This window comes from Artibeus jamaicensis, unplaced genomic scaffold, assembly GCF_021234435.1.
Source record: "Artibeus jamaicensis isolate MK-2021 breed Jamaican fruit bat unplaced genomic scaffold, CSHL_Jam_final contig_3152, whole genome shotgun sequence".
Classification (NCBI taxonomy): Eukaryota; Metazoa; Chordata; class Mammalia; order Chiroptera; family Phyllostomidae; genus Artibeus; species Artibeus jamaicensis.
This window is the reverse complement of record NW_026521729.1, coordinates 6,794,280-6,809,120: the sequence shown is the minus strand read 5'-3', so window position 1 is coordinate 6,809,120 and position 14,841 is coordinate 6,794,280.

The window sequence follows — 14,841 nt, the reverse complement described above, 5'->3', positions numbered from 1 at the left end:
GGGCAGGGTCCCACTCACCAACACTCACAGGACCCGTGGCAACAAACACGGGATACGTTTGACCTCGTGTCAAGGAAGGTGCCCCAAGCTCTGTAAGTTGTGGACACGGAGCCTTGCGGCAGCACATGCCAAGGTCCTGGGGTGGGAGCTGCCGTGGGGGGGGTGGGTGCAGTGGGCGAAGGAGAGTAGGCGGAAAGGCCACCGCAGCAGGCCGAGGGAGGATTCAGGCCCTCCGGTGCACACTGGGTGCGCCCTGGAGGGCGGTGCGGTAGGAAGTGGACGTACCTGGTGGACCAACTGTACGAGGTGGTCTCGGTGCTTCCTCTACCGTCTTCTGGTCACATTCTTCCAAACAGTCATGCCAACCCAGCACCTTAAAAGTCATTAAAAACGCGCCACCGACGACAAATGCTTCAGGGAGCCTCCTGTCTCCGGGCTCTGTCCTTTCCCCTCCCCAGTCCAAGGCCCCGCCCAGGGGCGGGACCAGGGGGCGTGGCCAGGGCTGCAAGGGAGGCCGACCATCCAGGACGGAATGCTGGGGTCTCCCCTCACCTCCTAGAGGGACCTGGTCTAGTGACCGAGTTGAGACCTGGCTGCAATAATCGGGAAGTGGTCTGAGGGGAGATTGACACCCACCGTCAGGCCGAGTGGCTCCTGCGCCGATGAGGGTCACAGGGGTCAGACCAGGCAGGGGGGCCCACCGGGGTTTCACATCCCCACTGGGACCGCAGCATTCCCTTGATAGGGCGTTCCCAGGACATCTAGTCTGGCCAAACCTGCTGGAGAGAATAGACGCCGCAGAGCCAGCTCAGGAGAGAGTGGCAGCAGAGGCTTCCCTGGGAGCTGGGTCTCATCCCCGCCCACACACCTGCCCCTTTCACACCTGGGACGCTGGCAAGGGAGCCAGCTCAGGCTGCACATCGCCACTCTGAAGGTCCCGGGTCAGCAGGCATGCATCGGTGAGGCCCTAGGAGCGGGAACGCGAGGTGGGGCTTCCTCCCTCCTGAGACTGTCCCTGCCGGTCGTGACACCTGATTTTGTTGTGTTCAGAAAGCCCTTCTCTGAAGCAACTGCAACCAGCCAACCAACCAACCAGCATTTATCTGGCACCTCCTGTCTGCCCGGTGACACAGGCCTGATGTACGATCTCCAGGAGCTCACAGCCAACTAGGAAGGGGGGAGCACCTGGGCCCATCGCCATGTGCTGGTGGGGTGGGTGAGAGCTTGGCCCCGGACCGGAAGCCCGAGTTGGAATCGCAGCCCCGCCCCCACTTACTCATGGTGGGGGAGCCCCCCCCCTCGCCAGCCCATCAAGAAACAGGCTGAGCAAACACAACTTCCTTTTAGACTGATGCGGCAAAGCAGGTGCAGTCAACAACTTCAGTTCTTTGGTTTTGTATCTTCACCTGAGGATGTATTCACTGATGTTTTAGAGAGAGGGACGGAGCAGGGGGGAGAGAGAGAGAGAAACATGGGTGTGAGACAGAAACATCTATCAGTTGCCTCCCGAACACGCCCCAACTGGGGATCAAACTCGAGACCTTTTGGTGCACCGGGTACCGTTCCAACCAGCCGAGCCGGGAAGTTGAGTGCTTTGCTCAGTATTGCTCGGGAAAGGTCCCCCACATACCACACTTGATACGAGTTAGGGCACCCGTGCCTTTGGGCTCCTGCCAGCAGGACAGGATGGCAGCTGGTGCGGGAGGGCCCTTGGGGCACTCCTGTCACAGGGTGAGGGGCACAGGAGTGGGCGCGGAGGGAGGCTGACCTGACAGGGGCGGCCACGAATAGACCGTGTTCCCTTTGGGGACCCGAGCTTTCCTGTGATAATGTGAAGGTGTTGGCCTGAAGTTACTTTCCAACCAGCACTCCATGGGCTGGAGCAATCAAAGAAGGCTTCCTGGAGGAGGAGGGGCCTGGGCTGGGTCTAAAGCATGGCCCGGGTTTGGCTAAGCAGGTTAAAGAGGGAGAAGGGAGGGAAGGCGGGCAGGCGGAGGGAGAGAGGATCCCACAGTCTCCTGTGGAGCAGCCCCTTCTGGCCAGTTTGACAGGAGGCCGGTGGTTGGCTCGTCCACACCCAGTCTGTGTGTTCAAGTCCTAACTCCCGTCCCTTAGAACGTCACCTGATTTGGAGAGGGAGTCATTGTACAGCTAAAATGCGGTCATCGGGCGCGTCCCAATCCGGTATGACTGGGTCCCCTACAGACAGGAGGTCTGGGCACAGACACGGACGCTCCCAGATGGGAGACCGTGGGAAGATGCCACAGGAACACGGCCGTCTGCTCTCCACGGGCAGGGGCCCCGGTGGTGGAGGGCGCAGAACCTTCCTCGCAGCCTCAGAAGGAGCCAACCCTGCCGCTACCTGGATCTTGGGCCTCCAGCCTCCAGACTGAGAGACGTACATTCCTGTTCTTTGAGCCCCCAGCCCGTGGTCCTTTGTTACGGCAGCCCCCGGACGCTAATGCAAATGGGAGGTCCTCTCCCAAAGCCTGGGGGTCCAGGACTCTGTGTGTCCTCCCCCCAGAATTGGGTGGGAAGCACTGCGGGATTCAGGGGCGGGGACTTCTGATACCGGGCAGAGCACAGGAGGCTCTCAGAAAGGCAGTGTGGACACGTAGACTCAGTGTTTGGCGTTTCCATGGCGAGAGTCGGGCCCTGCTGTCTCCCAGAAACCGCCCTCCCAGCTGCGTTCAGAGCTCCGGAGCTTGACAAAGGCCACTGGCCACTAATTGCTGCCCTGTCAGCTGCGCGGGGCTTGGCGAACGAGGGAGGGCGCCGTGAGGCATCCTGGTTGCCGTGGCGTTGCTTTCCTAGGGTCTGACAAGTCCCCTCTTAAATACTCAACCTGCTGTCTGTCTGGATTAATTGGTCCGTAGCTGTGAGCCAGACAAGCCTATTTTTGCTGCAGCAGACAGCAAGGCTTACACCAAATTAGCATTTGAAAATATTATTAAACAGCAACCGGCACCACGAAGGAACGTGAGGGTGTGGATGCGCCTTGGCCCCCCTTCAGAGTGGGCCTCTCATTTCCTTTTTCCCGGGGAACAAGGCTCTGGCTCCTGTAACCAGGCCCCTTGGATGCTGATGGACAGCTGCAGGCCCCTTCTGCTTTTTGGGGGCCCTGTGCGAGGGGCTGTGCCCCGGGGAACAGAGGCAGACCTGCAGGTGCTGTCTCATTTGGGCCACAGCAGGTCTGGCGTCCACAGCAGGGCTTTCTGGGACTTGAGCACCTGTTCAGACCCGCCCTGGGGTGTGGAGGTGAGGCCAGCTAGTTCTCAAACACGGCAGGCATTAGTTTCTCTCTCGGGAGAAAGGAGTTGGGTTGTGAGTGGTCTCAGGCTAGTGTGGCAGCAACACCCTCCCCACCCTTTGCTGAGGGGCTTTTGTCCCCAAGGTTGCCCCTGGTCTTGAAGGACCTCTGGTGCCCCCGCTATCACAGCCAAATTCTGGCCAAGAAGCAGGAGCGGGGGGTGGGGTGGAAAGACTAAAGGCCGAGTGTCAGCTGTCACCTTCTCAAGGGTGTGCCTCCACCTCCCACTTGCCATGTCTGCGTGTAGCCCATAGGCCACACTGAGCTGCAGGGACAGCAGGACAGAGGGACCTGGGGGAGTCAGAGAGCATGCTGGCCACGCTCCAGGAACTGCGAAGAGGCAACCCCAGTACTGTTCTGCAGAAGGTTTGGGGAAAAGTCACATAAGACTGTTGAGTTATTTCACTGCTGCGCTGCCGATATCTTGCTGGACCCTTAAAAGTGACGGTGAAGTGAGCCAGTCCCTGAAGGACAGATGCCTGTTGACAACTCTTCGGTTGTTCCTTTTCATAACGCCCACTCTCTTTCTTCCACACCACGAGAGACACAATGGTGCGTCTAGTTCTGTCTGTGGGCCAGTTTGCCAACCTCTCCCCCTCTGCTCAACTGTGAGGTCACCGAGGGCAGGGTGGTGGCAATTTTGGCCAAAATAGAAAACCCTGCAGCCAGCACGACATCAGGCACAGAGCCCAGCTCAGCGGTTGTTCGCTAAACAAACGAAGGACCGCCAGCGTGGGCCAAACACACGTCGTTTTCAAGCCTCCGTCTCTATCACTGGTTTCTAGAGTTCAGGCTGAGGTGTAAAGGTGATGGAAGAAAACTGCTGAACTTTCCAAACACAATCGATCGCACTAGCGAGAGATCGAAATCAGATTGGGGAGGATATAAGTGGCACCTGGGCACGCAGCTGTCAAAGGCAATCAGGGACGCAGCCACTGAAGCCGGGACATGGAGTGACAGCTGAAGGAGAGGAGGCGAGCGGGGGCGCACCAAGTTTGAGACCGTCCTGGGGAACGGGAAGTCACGGTGCTGAGTTGCTGCCTTGGGTAGAAAACCCAGCCCACGGACCAGAGCAGGGTGCTCCCTTTTTTTCACTGGCTGCAGGAAAATTCTGGAAGTTTCCACAGGGAACGGGGTCCTCTGGGGAGCTAGGGGAGAGCTCCCCAACAACTGGAAGCTGTTCTGTGCGGACGGCCCTCATTTGTGATTTTATTTACTCAGTTACCCAGTCTTTGGCATCATGAATTTTTGAGAGAGTGCTGTTCAAACCCCAGCGTTCTTGACTCTCAAGCCCATGCGGATAGTGGACCTTGATCTTAGCCAAAAGGCCGAGAAGCAATCTTCTAGACTCTTCAAGGACAAGGTTAAAGAGCCATGGCTAGAATGGGGAGAAAGACCAGGCAGGGCTTGGCCGAGTTTCAGGGAGAACATTTTTGGTTTTGTAAACAGACCCAGCTCTCGCCTGAGCAGTGTTCTTTAGAAGTCATGACCTTCCCTGGATGGATAACTGCTGTGTTTATTTCTCAGCCCTATCCCTCCCTTCTTTTGTAAATCACGGGGCACTTTTGCTTTGCAGACGACTTCAGAAACCTCCTGCGCTGGGTGGGCATCTGAGGATTTACCCTTTGTGGTGCTTACCATAGGTAACGTTTTTTAAACGTCCATTTGCTCGGCACTCTTCTTTGTACTCCTCATTCATCAACTCATTTAATAGCCACACCGGCTTGACGAGAGAGAAACAATTGCTGTTCCGCGCTGACAGAGATGGAACCCGAGGCGCAGCGTGTCCAGGGTCACACGGGCGCCTTTGATGGATAGGGCGCTGTTCTGCCTCCTGCACACTGCAAATAAGCCAGAGAGGTCCCTGCCTTCTTGCGTTCAAGTTCAGGTGACTGACTGTGGATAAAGCTACAAATAAATGAGGAGGATAAGTAAGCAAGACGATGGCAAGTGTCTTGAAGGACAGACCCGGCGTGATGAGACTCAGGAGCTGGGGGAGGGCACCTCCAGGGGACGTGACTGGGCAGCATCTTCCTGGGACAACGTCGGGCCCAGGCCCCAGATGGACCCCCGTGGTGGTGCCGACGGGGCCAGGTAGGGCGTGAGTTCTCCGGGTGCTGCTCTTCTGCAGACACGCTCCTTCCGCTACCACAGGTGTCACACTCATTGTCCCCGGGGGCCACATCAGCCTCGTGGTGGCCTTCAAAGGGCCGAATGTCATTCTAAGACTGTGTACATGTAACTGCTCCTTAACTGGGGGCAAGGAGCTTGGCATTGCCACCGGGTAGAAACAAGGCGCCAGGCTGGATAAAACAAGGTGGGGGCCAAACCGTGGGCCTCGCATTTGCCACCTGTGCACTGGGCCGTCGGGAATCCTTTCTAAGGCAGTGAGTTACCGGCCAGACTTAATAAAACTTAATGGAATAGTGAAGGCTGTTAATTTAACTCCGGCTGTTTCTGCCCGGGAGGCAGTGCCGGCTCATCTTTTCCTTCCCTGGGACCCTAGTCTCCCCTCCAGGAGACATTGGAAGTCACCTGCCGGCAAGGTTACTTGTCCGCCGAGCAGAAGGTCAGCCTCCGACTCTCCTTTGTCACCTCTCCAAGTCAGCCTCAGGCCGCCTCTTCCCCTGTTTTTCGCCTGTGTGCTGCCAGGCTCTGGCTCTCGACTCCCCGCTGACCTTGCACTTGGGTGTGCGTGGGTGCACAGTTCAGTGGGATTTGGGGTGGCCCCGTCTTGGTGAGCCTGTGAAATGACAGGAACTGGACATGCGGGTCGCCGCCCTCGGTCCCTGGCACAGGGCCCTTGAAACCCTTGTACCCAGCAGTGCTCGGGGGAACCTGTTGCTCTAACCTTGAGTGTTTGACCCCAGTTTCTGACACAGAACCCCTAAAAACCCCTGTAATTTGCTGACTGCAGTGTCTTTTGTTCAAATGAGATGACTCTTGGTGGCTCCCGGGTGGGCACTGCTCACGAGAAAAGCCAAGCCCTCAGTAGCAGCTTGGCACTCCCATCCCTGCTCCCAACCCCCAAGTCTCCAAAGAGGGGATGAGGGAGGGGCCAGACATGAAACTGGCGGTCAGTCATGCCCACGTGCTCAAGCCTCTAAATTGGCCCCAATAGGACAGCATTCAGAGAGCTTTAGGGTTGGTGAACCCTCTATGTGCAGGAGGGTGGTGACCCCCAGTTCCACGGGGGCGGGAGCTCCTGCACTCTGGACGCCCCCAGACCTTGCCCTGGGCACCTCGTCGCCTGGCTGTTTGTCTGTTCATTGGCATGTCCTTTATCACGTAAGAAACTGGGGGATGGACGTGCTTCTGTGAGTCCTGTGAGCTGTTCTGGGGAATAACTGAATCCATAGGGGAGGAAGTCACGGGAGCCCCCAGTTTGGAGCCAAGTCAGACAGAGTTGTGGGTGACCCGGGGACCTGCTCCCCACGATTGGCCTCTGAAGTTGGGGGGCAGTTGTGGGGCTGAGCCCTTAACCTGGGGGGTCTGTGCGAACTGTGCTTATGGCAGAATCGAGTTGTAGGACCTTCAGCTGGTGTCTCAGTGAGTTGCTTTGTGGGACCCCCCCCCCGACACCTGGTGACCAGTAGCGTCACAGGGGAAGGGCTCTGTGAGAGGACTGATGGGGAGACGCACGGGGGAAGCGAGGTTTTTCTTTCCGGAATCTTCCTCCCTGCCCCCCATCCAGGTTAGTGGCCGCTGCAGCCTCCCCCCCCCCCCATGCTGGGCACCATCCAGCTGACGTTTCCCATTAAGGCTAGACTCAGGCGTGTGAACCTGTGAAACCCTGAACTCCATCCATTCACCTGTGAAAGCCCGAACGGCATCTAAACCAAGTCAGAGCTTATTTTCTCTTTATAGATTTATGAATTGCGCCGAGGTAATTTCATTTTTTCTGGCATCAGCAGAAGACCCTAATGCCCGCCGAGCCAGTTTGAACTTATAATGAACTTAACAATTGTCTGAAGCTTTTGAGCCAGATCCTGAAAATAGCCTCTGGCTGAAACCCACAGCGCTCCACCCCGGTCCTTGGGCTGGCCCACAGCTGCCGCGGCTGGCCTGGTGTCCTTGCCTGGGGCTAAGGGGTCCAGCCTGGGCGGCGTCCAAGCGCTTTCCGAGGCCTTCCGTCCGAGGAGGGGAGGGGTGAAGAATTGCCACAGCGCCATGGGGCCCCGCCAGGGTCACCTTGTGCCCCTCCCTTCTTGTTAGAGTTGGGGAGAGGAGTGGGTAGGGGAGGGGCGCAGAGGGGCAGGGCCGTCCTGTCCTCGGACCTCAGAGCAGTGCATGTGTTGGATGTCAGCAGTTCTCAGTCTGGGCTGGACACTGGCATCTTCTGGGAGCGAAGGAACGCTCCTGGCCCAGAGGAGTTCGATTGCCCCGCCTGACCCGGAGGACCCAAAGCTGCTGCCCAGCTGGACCCCGCCAGGCACGCGCTGGGCGTGACAGGCTGAGCCGATTCCCCACTGGCTGAGCCCGGGCTGGCTCCTGTCCTTCCAGACCCAAATCCCAGCCTCACCTCCCAGCCACAACGGGAAGGGCTTGGTCAAAGGTATCCCAGAGTCTTCACAGTTCTCCAATTTCAGGAAAAGGGCAGCTGGTCTCTGCGAGTTCAGGGCACCTCGCTGTCTGTCCTCTGGCACCTATGCAGCGCCTGGCCCAGCGAGGCGCACCAGAGGCATCCGTGGGTGAGTGAACGGGTGGCTGAGGTGAGCTGGCCATGCATCCTGAGAACAGAAGTTCCTGGCCCCGAGGAGAGCCCTGCCTTGCCGAGTTCCAATATCCACGTGAAACTGTTGGTGTAGGAGGGTGCTGGGTAATACTGCTTTGAGTCAAGTCCCGATTCAACCCTGTGTTGACCACTGGATCTTGTCAGTCACTTAGCCAGCCCGTGCCTCAGCTTCCCCGTGTGCACCGGTCAGGGACAGTCTCTCCAGCGAAGTGCCTGAATGACCCTTGGCCCGGCTCCTGGTACTGTGTGTATGTGCGTCCATCTGTAAGGATTTCTGTCATCATTGAACATCCATCAAGTTCGAGGTTAAGCCATTGCTGTATTTGTTCCGCAAACTTCGCGGCCCTGACTCTGCCTGCTTTTGCGCCTTCTGTTGGGCCGCCACGGTTGGAGCGGGTCAACAGCCGTCTTCAGCGCTCACGCCTGGTTCCATGGCTTCCCCCAGGCCCGTCCCCTCGACCAAGTGCACGGCCCTCCCTCTGCCTTTATTCTTTTTCCTGCCAGTCACCTGATGCTGTGTCTGTCTCCTCAGTTGTTTTCTGTTCTTCTCTGCTTCGTCTCTTTCTTTGGCAGAAGCAGCAACTGGCCTTTGTCTCGGGCACCAGCTTGGGTGGCCGGGAGAGCCACCCCGAGGCTCCCACGTCCGTGTCTGGGGTCGTGGGAACGGAGTGTCAAGACTGATTAGCCGCGTCTGCCAGTGACACAGGGGTTGGGGGGAACTCTGGGCGGCGTCCATCCTTCTGTCATTCTCGCTGGGGCAAGGGAAACACTGTGAGTCACCTTTTTGTAGCTTTGCTGTAAATCTTCCAGCAAAATCAAAGGCGGGCTGAAATGCACCGTTAAATCATCTTGTACAGTAAACCCCGGTGTAGACAGGTGCTGAGAAATGACTTCTCACTGTCTCTCGGCCAGACGCAGCATCTGTATCCCTCTGTGTCTGGGGTGCTGGCGGCCTTGGTGAAGCCTGTCCTCCCCTCTCTCTCTGGAAAGCACAGGCTATCACGGGGAGATAGCAAGAGGCTGAGTGCCAGTCACGCTGGTTCACCTCTGGAGGCAGCCTCGGTCAGGTCACTGTGACCGGCTTCCTCCTTTGAGTGGACGTGGCGGTCCCCAGGTGAGGGCTAACCTGTGAGGGCTTAGGAGCATCTGTGCCAAGGTGCTAAAGCACACGTCACATTCGCTGGAGACCAGGTCACGCCAGGCTGGGTGCCGGACCCACAGATTGCAGCTCTTAAACCGGAAGGTCCTCAGGGTGTCCCTGAGGCTCCTAGAGCCTGGGCGGGGCCAGCTCATTCTCTGTCTTGGGCTCCAGCGTCTCTGCCCAGAAAGGTGCGGGGGCGGGGCACCCGGAGTCTGGGCTTTGGGGTCGGCCATCCTGAGCTGTCTGCATCCTGAGCTGGGTTCTGGTCGGCACCGTTGGGTTAACACTCGCCACCACGACCCTTCTGGAAGCGCGCCCTGGCCAGGAGTGCCGGCTCCCGGGTCCACTGCGGGCCAGGTGACGTGGCCAGGGTCTGCCTGGGGCAGTTCACAGACTCTGGCCCAGCCTCTGCCCTCCCAGGCAGGTGCTCGCGACCTCGGCAGCAGAGCCCTTTGTGTGGGGCTTTGAGAAATGGGTCAGAGCCAGTCGGGGGACAGGGCGACTGTGAGGCTCTGACCAGAGAAGCAGACACGCCCCCCCAGTCCGCCCACCTCCCTCTGCCTTTTCTACATTAAATAAAAGTTTATCCTTAAGCTAAGTCTCCATCTATTTTCCCATTTTTAAAAAACTACCTACGTATGTCCACACTCGCACCTAATCTTTGTATTCGGAGGAAAGATATGTGCACACCCTTTCATCTGACTGTATGTGTGTCTGTGTGTGTTGCGAGCCCTCGGGCCAGGGGGTGGACAGAGGGAGGGAGGGAACGAGGGAACGAGAGCTTCTGTGGATCTCAGGCCACTCAGTGACCAGAGAAATTCCATCTAAACTAACCAGGAATTCTGATTCTAGGAGCCTTGTCCCGGCCATCCCCTGTCCACCACCAGGCGGAGTCCAGGAAAATGCCTCTAAAATGAACACCATGCACACGGCCCCGCCCCCCCTCCTCAGGGTTTAGAAAGACCTCCCAGGCGCCTGGGCTTCCCAGGGGCACCTGTGTGAACACCTGTTGCCGTGGCTGTGGTTGTGGGTTTGTGCGTGTTCTGGGCGTCTCTGCCTCATGCCCCCAGCCGCCCGCTGCATCCCAGCTCTGCCTGCCCCCATGCCATTCATCGCAGGGCTTAGCGAATGCCTCCAAAAATTAACGCAATTATCAGTGTCTCCGAATATTTGCCTTTGTGCATGGCTCTCAAAACATTCTGGTTGATAGAGTTGCAGCCAAGCAGGGCTGCGCTGAGACTGGAGCTGGATTGATTTTAATTAACTTGTCTCCTTGTACAAGGCTGAGAAAAATACCGATCCTCAGTAGCTCCAGATTAAAAGAATGGGAGAGGGGACCCATCGGTGGGGGGGTGGGCAGGGACTTCATGAGAGTCACCGCTGCAAGGAGGCTGTGTTCCAAAGCTGCCATGTCCTTGCTGCGGTTTACCGCGGCGCTTGGCAGGGCTCAGCCCTGACCCCGTGAGCTTGCTCTCGCTCCTCCTCCCAGGTCTCCATCCGAGGGGCCCTGGTTTAATTTGCTCTGAGGTGCAGGATGGCAGACAGTCTGGGGAGCTGGGCAAACCTTCCTCTGCTCCCCCCTTCTCTCCTGAAATTTTCCATTAGATGTTGAGTTCCAGAACTCACACAAGGGTGAGGAAAGCATTTTGTTAGTCTGAGTTTGTTTAATGCTGTAGCTTTTTACAAAAGGCTCACAATTCCAGAAACACAGGCCGGTCTCTGGATGTGGAAGGAGAGGCTTCTCCCCCGGGTGGACAGTTGGAAAGGGGTGTCCGTCCTTGGGGCTGGGGCGTGGGGCAGCATCGCGTGGGACGGTGTTTTCCAACATGTCCTGCTGCATGTTAGTCTGCAAGATGGTCATTAAAAAGGCAGGTCAGATCAGTCTGGAGAATACTGTGTGTTCAGCACTGGCCGCACTGCAAGCCAGGAGAGGAGCTGCGAGCCAGAGCGTGGCGGAGGCTCTGAGCAACCCCCGCACCAGGCAGATGGGACCATCCTGGCTCAGCCCTTGCTCCCCGTGATAATCGACCCTTTTCCAGGCAGCGGGAGGTATGGGTGGAACTCAGCTGGGCCGTCCTGTGGCCGAAAGGACCTGGGGTGGGAGCCCTCCCTGGAGACCGTGGGTTTCCTTATCTCTGTGGCTACCTCCTGCGTGAAGGAGGCAGGTTCCACCCCCCCTCTGGCCTCTGGACCTCTGCCTTCTGCACAAGGAGGAGGCCTCGGTGAGGCCTGCAGGACCATGAACCCCATTAAAACCAAGGGGTGTGAAGAGGGGGAGAGACGGATTTCAGGAAAAAGAGAGAGAAGAGAAGGGACTGGGCTTCACGAAGAGATCCTCTTGCGGAAGACATTTGTCTGCGGAGAGGGCGCGGGTGGCCCTAGGAGTGTAGAGTCACCTTTGTGCAAGGAGGGGAGACCCAGGGGCTGTCGGGAAGGGCAGGCTGCCGACCATCCTCCGCATCCGCAGCCCCCACACGCCTCTCGCGGAGCTCTGCCCCCTGTGGGAGCCGGCGGTTCTGTGACAATATTCCCGCCCCCACCCACCGTCCCCACCTCCCAGCACCTCTCAGTGATTGCTCTCTGGTCAGGATACACGTGCAGAGAGACCCCGGCCCCCCCCCCACCGTACCCCCCCACCCCCGGAGCTGGGGCTGCACCTCCAAGGAGCCCTCGGCTGCCGCTGCAGCGGAAAAGTCCCAGCCCGGAGGTCAGCCCCCTTGGTGGGGCCTTCTCGGGAGGAAGCGCGTTGGGCGGCAACAGTCGAAAGGGAGGATTAATAATTCTCAATGTCACTCTTGTTACAGCCTCTGCCACAGCCCCGAAAACGATGGGGGGTTGGGGGGGGGCTTGCGGGGGTGGTTTGCTAGTGCAAACACACGGGAAGGCGGACCGGGAATTGGAGCCTTGTTTTCTTCGCGGAGTCGCTCCCTGGCTGCCTTCTGCTCACTCAGATCGGGGCTCCCTGGTCGGGCCGCAGCAGTAACGATCACTGTCGACAACATCTGTGTCTTCAATAAAAATCACGTTACTGCAGATGAAAGTTACTTACAAAAGGCAGACCCCTGGAGGGGTGGGCACGCAATGATGATATGCAGATGCTGGATTATAGAGTTGTACAACTGACACCTGTATAATTTTAATGACCAGTGTCACCCCAATAAATTCAATTAAAAATTAAGGAGCCTTTGTCGTGGGCCCAGTGCTGAGTGGGACCTGCTGTGAGCGACCTCCCGGCTCTTCCCGCCACCCTCTGTGGTCTGCCCTCGTGTTATCCTTTCGCAGAGAAGATGGTGCAGAGTCCGAAGGCCTGAGCCGCAGCCTCTCCTCACCGTCTCTCTCCTGTGAACAGGGACCCCAGCCTGGGCTCCCCCTCTCGTCTGACCCCCAGGGTCCAAGTGCCCTGTGGGTTAAAGGGACAGAGTTTGCCTGGCTGGAGCTCTTGGTCTGATATCGAAGATGCCCGGCTCTTTTTTGCATGTTGAGACTTCTTTTGTTAAATGGTCACTGGTTGCTACTGGTTCCTGGGGGTGTCACTGAGAGATGTCCCCTGGCTGGAGCCTTTGGAAGTCTTTGCAACAGTGACAGGCAGGTGGGGCCCACTGTCCCCCAGTTACACAGCTCCCCACGGCCCAGGGTTACATCCAGGGAGCCCCCTGCTTGGTGCTGCCTGCCACCGCCCCTGTGGCCGCAGCTGGTGGGCTCCGCTGGTCGGCCAGGCCCTGGGCAGGCCGGTAACGGCAGCTGACGCCGGTTCTGCCCTCCAGGGCCTCCTGGACAGCTCGGCCAGCAGTTAGCTCCCTGACACCCTCCCTTGTCAGAACTTTGAACTTGGGCTACGGAGACTGAGAAATCTGTGGCTGGAGGCTAAGGATGAGACAAAGCCACAGAGAGAAGGAGTGGAAGGTGCGAGGCAACAGGAAATGGAGGGAAGACGAGAGGTGGGGGCCGTGGAGAGGGTGGCAGCCCGGTGAGGGGGTGTGGGGTCCAGGTGCCCAGTCGCCCCCACCCAACCGTCTGTCCTGGGCACCGGAGAGGTGCTGGCCAGCTCACCCTTCCCTGCGCGCTGTACCCTAACATGGACCCTGCGTAACCTCCATGAGGGGTGGCCCATGTCCCCGGCCCTGGAAGCCAGGAAACCCAGAGGAATGTGTCTCATGATTCCAGCATTCTGCTAATGATTTCAGCTCGTTAGGTGAACTAACTGGCTGCTGTCCCCTGTCCACTGAGCCCCTTGCCCGTCCCTTCCTGTCCGGCCCGTTATCAGAGGCAACCAGACACGCCTGCACTTCCCGTTCCTCTCTCCCCCCTCCTTTCTCTGTCTGTCTGTCTGTCTGGGTCTCTACCTCAAGGGAGACTTGAGAGCTGTTCGGGGCAGGAAGTGAAGCTGCAAGGCTCTTTAAACTGCTGCGTGACAGAGGCCTGGGGGGGGTTTACTTGTTACAGAGGAGCCGGGGAGAAGATTTCCTCCACAAGCCTGTCAGGCAGCTTCCCCAACCCGCACCCCGTGGGTCCTGCTGGCCAGGCTGTCAGTCTGTGGTGGGGGCAGAAGGAGGGCACTTAGGTCTCCCCTGCGCTGCCCTGAGCCCCCCAAGCCCCTCTGGGCAGGGGGCCAGGGCTCTGTGGGTCTGGGTGGGTGTGAGGCTTTGAGCCCGGAGATGCCCGTCCGGGAGGGAGCTGACCTACCTACCAACCGAGAAGAGGTGGCCGTCACAGTCCCCGCATGGGTGATGCTCATTGTGAAGCCACGTCCCCGATGAGAGAGAAGGCAAAGCTATGAAGCTGCAGCTGCAAGGGGCTTCTGGGGCCCGGCCCACGGGCCTTGGCCTTGGCAGCCTGTTAACTATGCGAACAGACAGCGTGGGGCAGAGAGGAGACCCCTCCTGAGTCCCCCCTGCCCCCCGAGACCTAGCCCCCGACGCCCAGGATGATTTGTTTGTCCACAGATCCGAAGGAGATGACAAGCCTGTCGCCCGATTGGCTGCGAATGGCTGGTTATTAGGAACTGAAGCCGGGCCTGTGGCTCAGAGCAGGTTGTGGGTTTGTGAGCGTGTGTTTGTTTGCTCCGTGTGATGGAGGGGGCGGCTCTTGGCGTCAGGGCAACAGAGCTGACGAACCGAGAAAACACCGAAGTCTTTCTGGCCTTCAGCCCAAAGCCAGGGCTGGAGGGATGAGGAGTTTGGTGCTGGAGGAGGGGCAGCTGCAGCTGGTCTTGGCCAGGAGGAAGGGAGCCGGAAGATGCACGGGATTCCTGGGCTGGGTGACGGACAAGAGGAAGTGAGTCTGGCCCTCCGCCTGCCCCAGAGCCAGGGCACGTGTCCTGAAGAGCCTGCAGTGTCGTGTGTCATTGAAAGAATAGAAGGGGGACAAGGCCTGGGTGTTCTGCGACAAGGAATGTCTCAATGGATGGCAGTGTGGCCAGCCTGTGGAATACTATACAGCCGTCAAAAAGGCTGGGCTGTGGGGCTGCAGCGTGGACTGAAACACCGGTCCAGTCCCGTGGCCTTCCTTGGGTGTCGCAGGGACAAGCTCATGTTCTGCTACACTCGGTGTGTTCCGCAGGTATAACCAGTCTGGCCCAAGTTCTCGACTTAGCAGAAGAAACAACAGAAAATCTTCTGTTTTCTTTTTTAAAGTATTTCATTTTGCAGGAAGCCT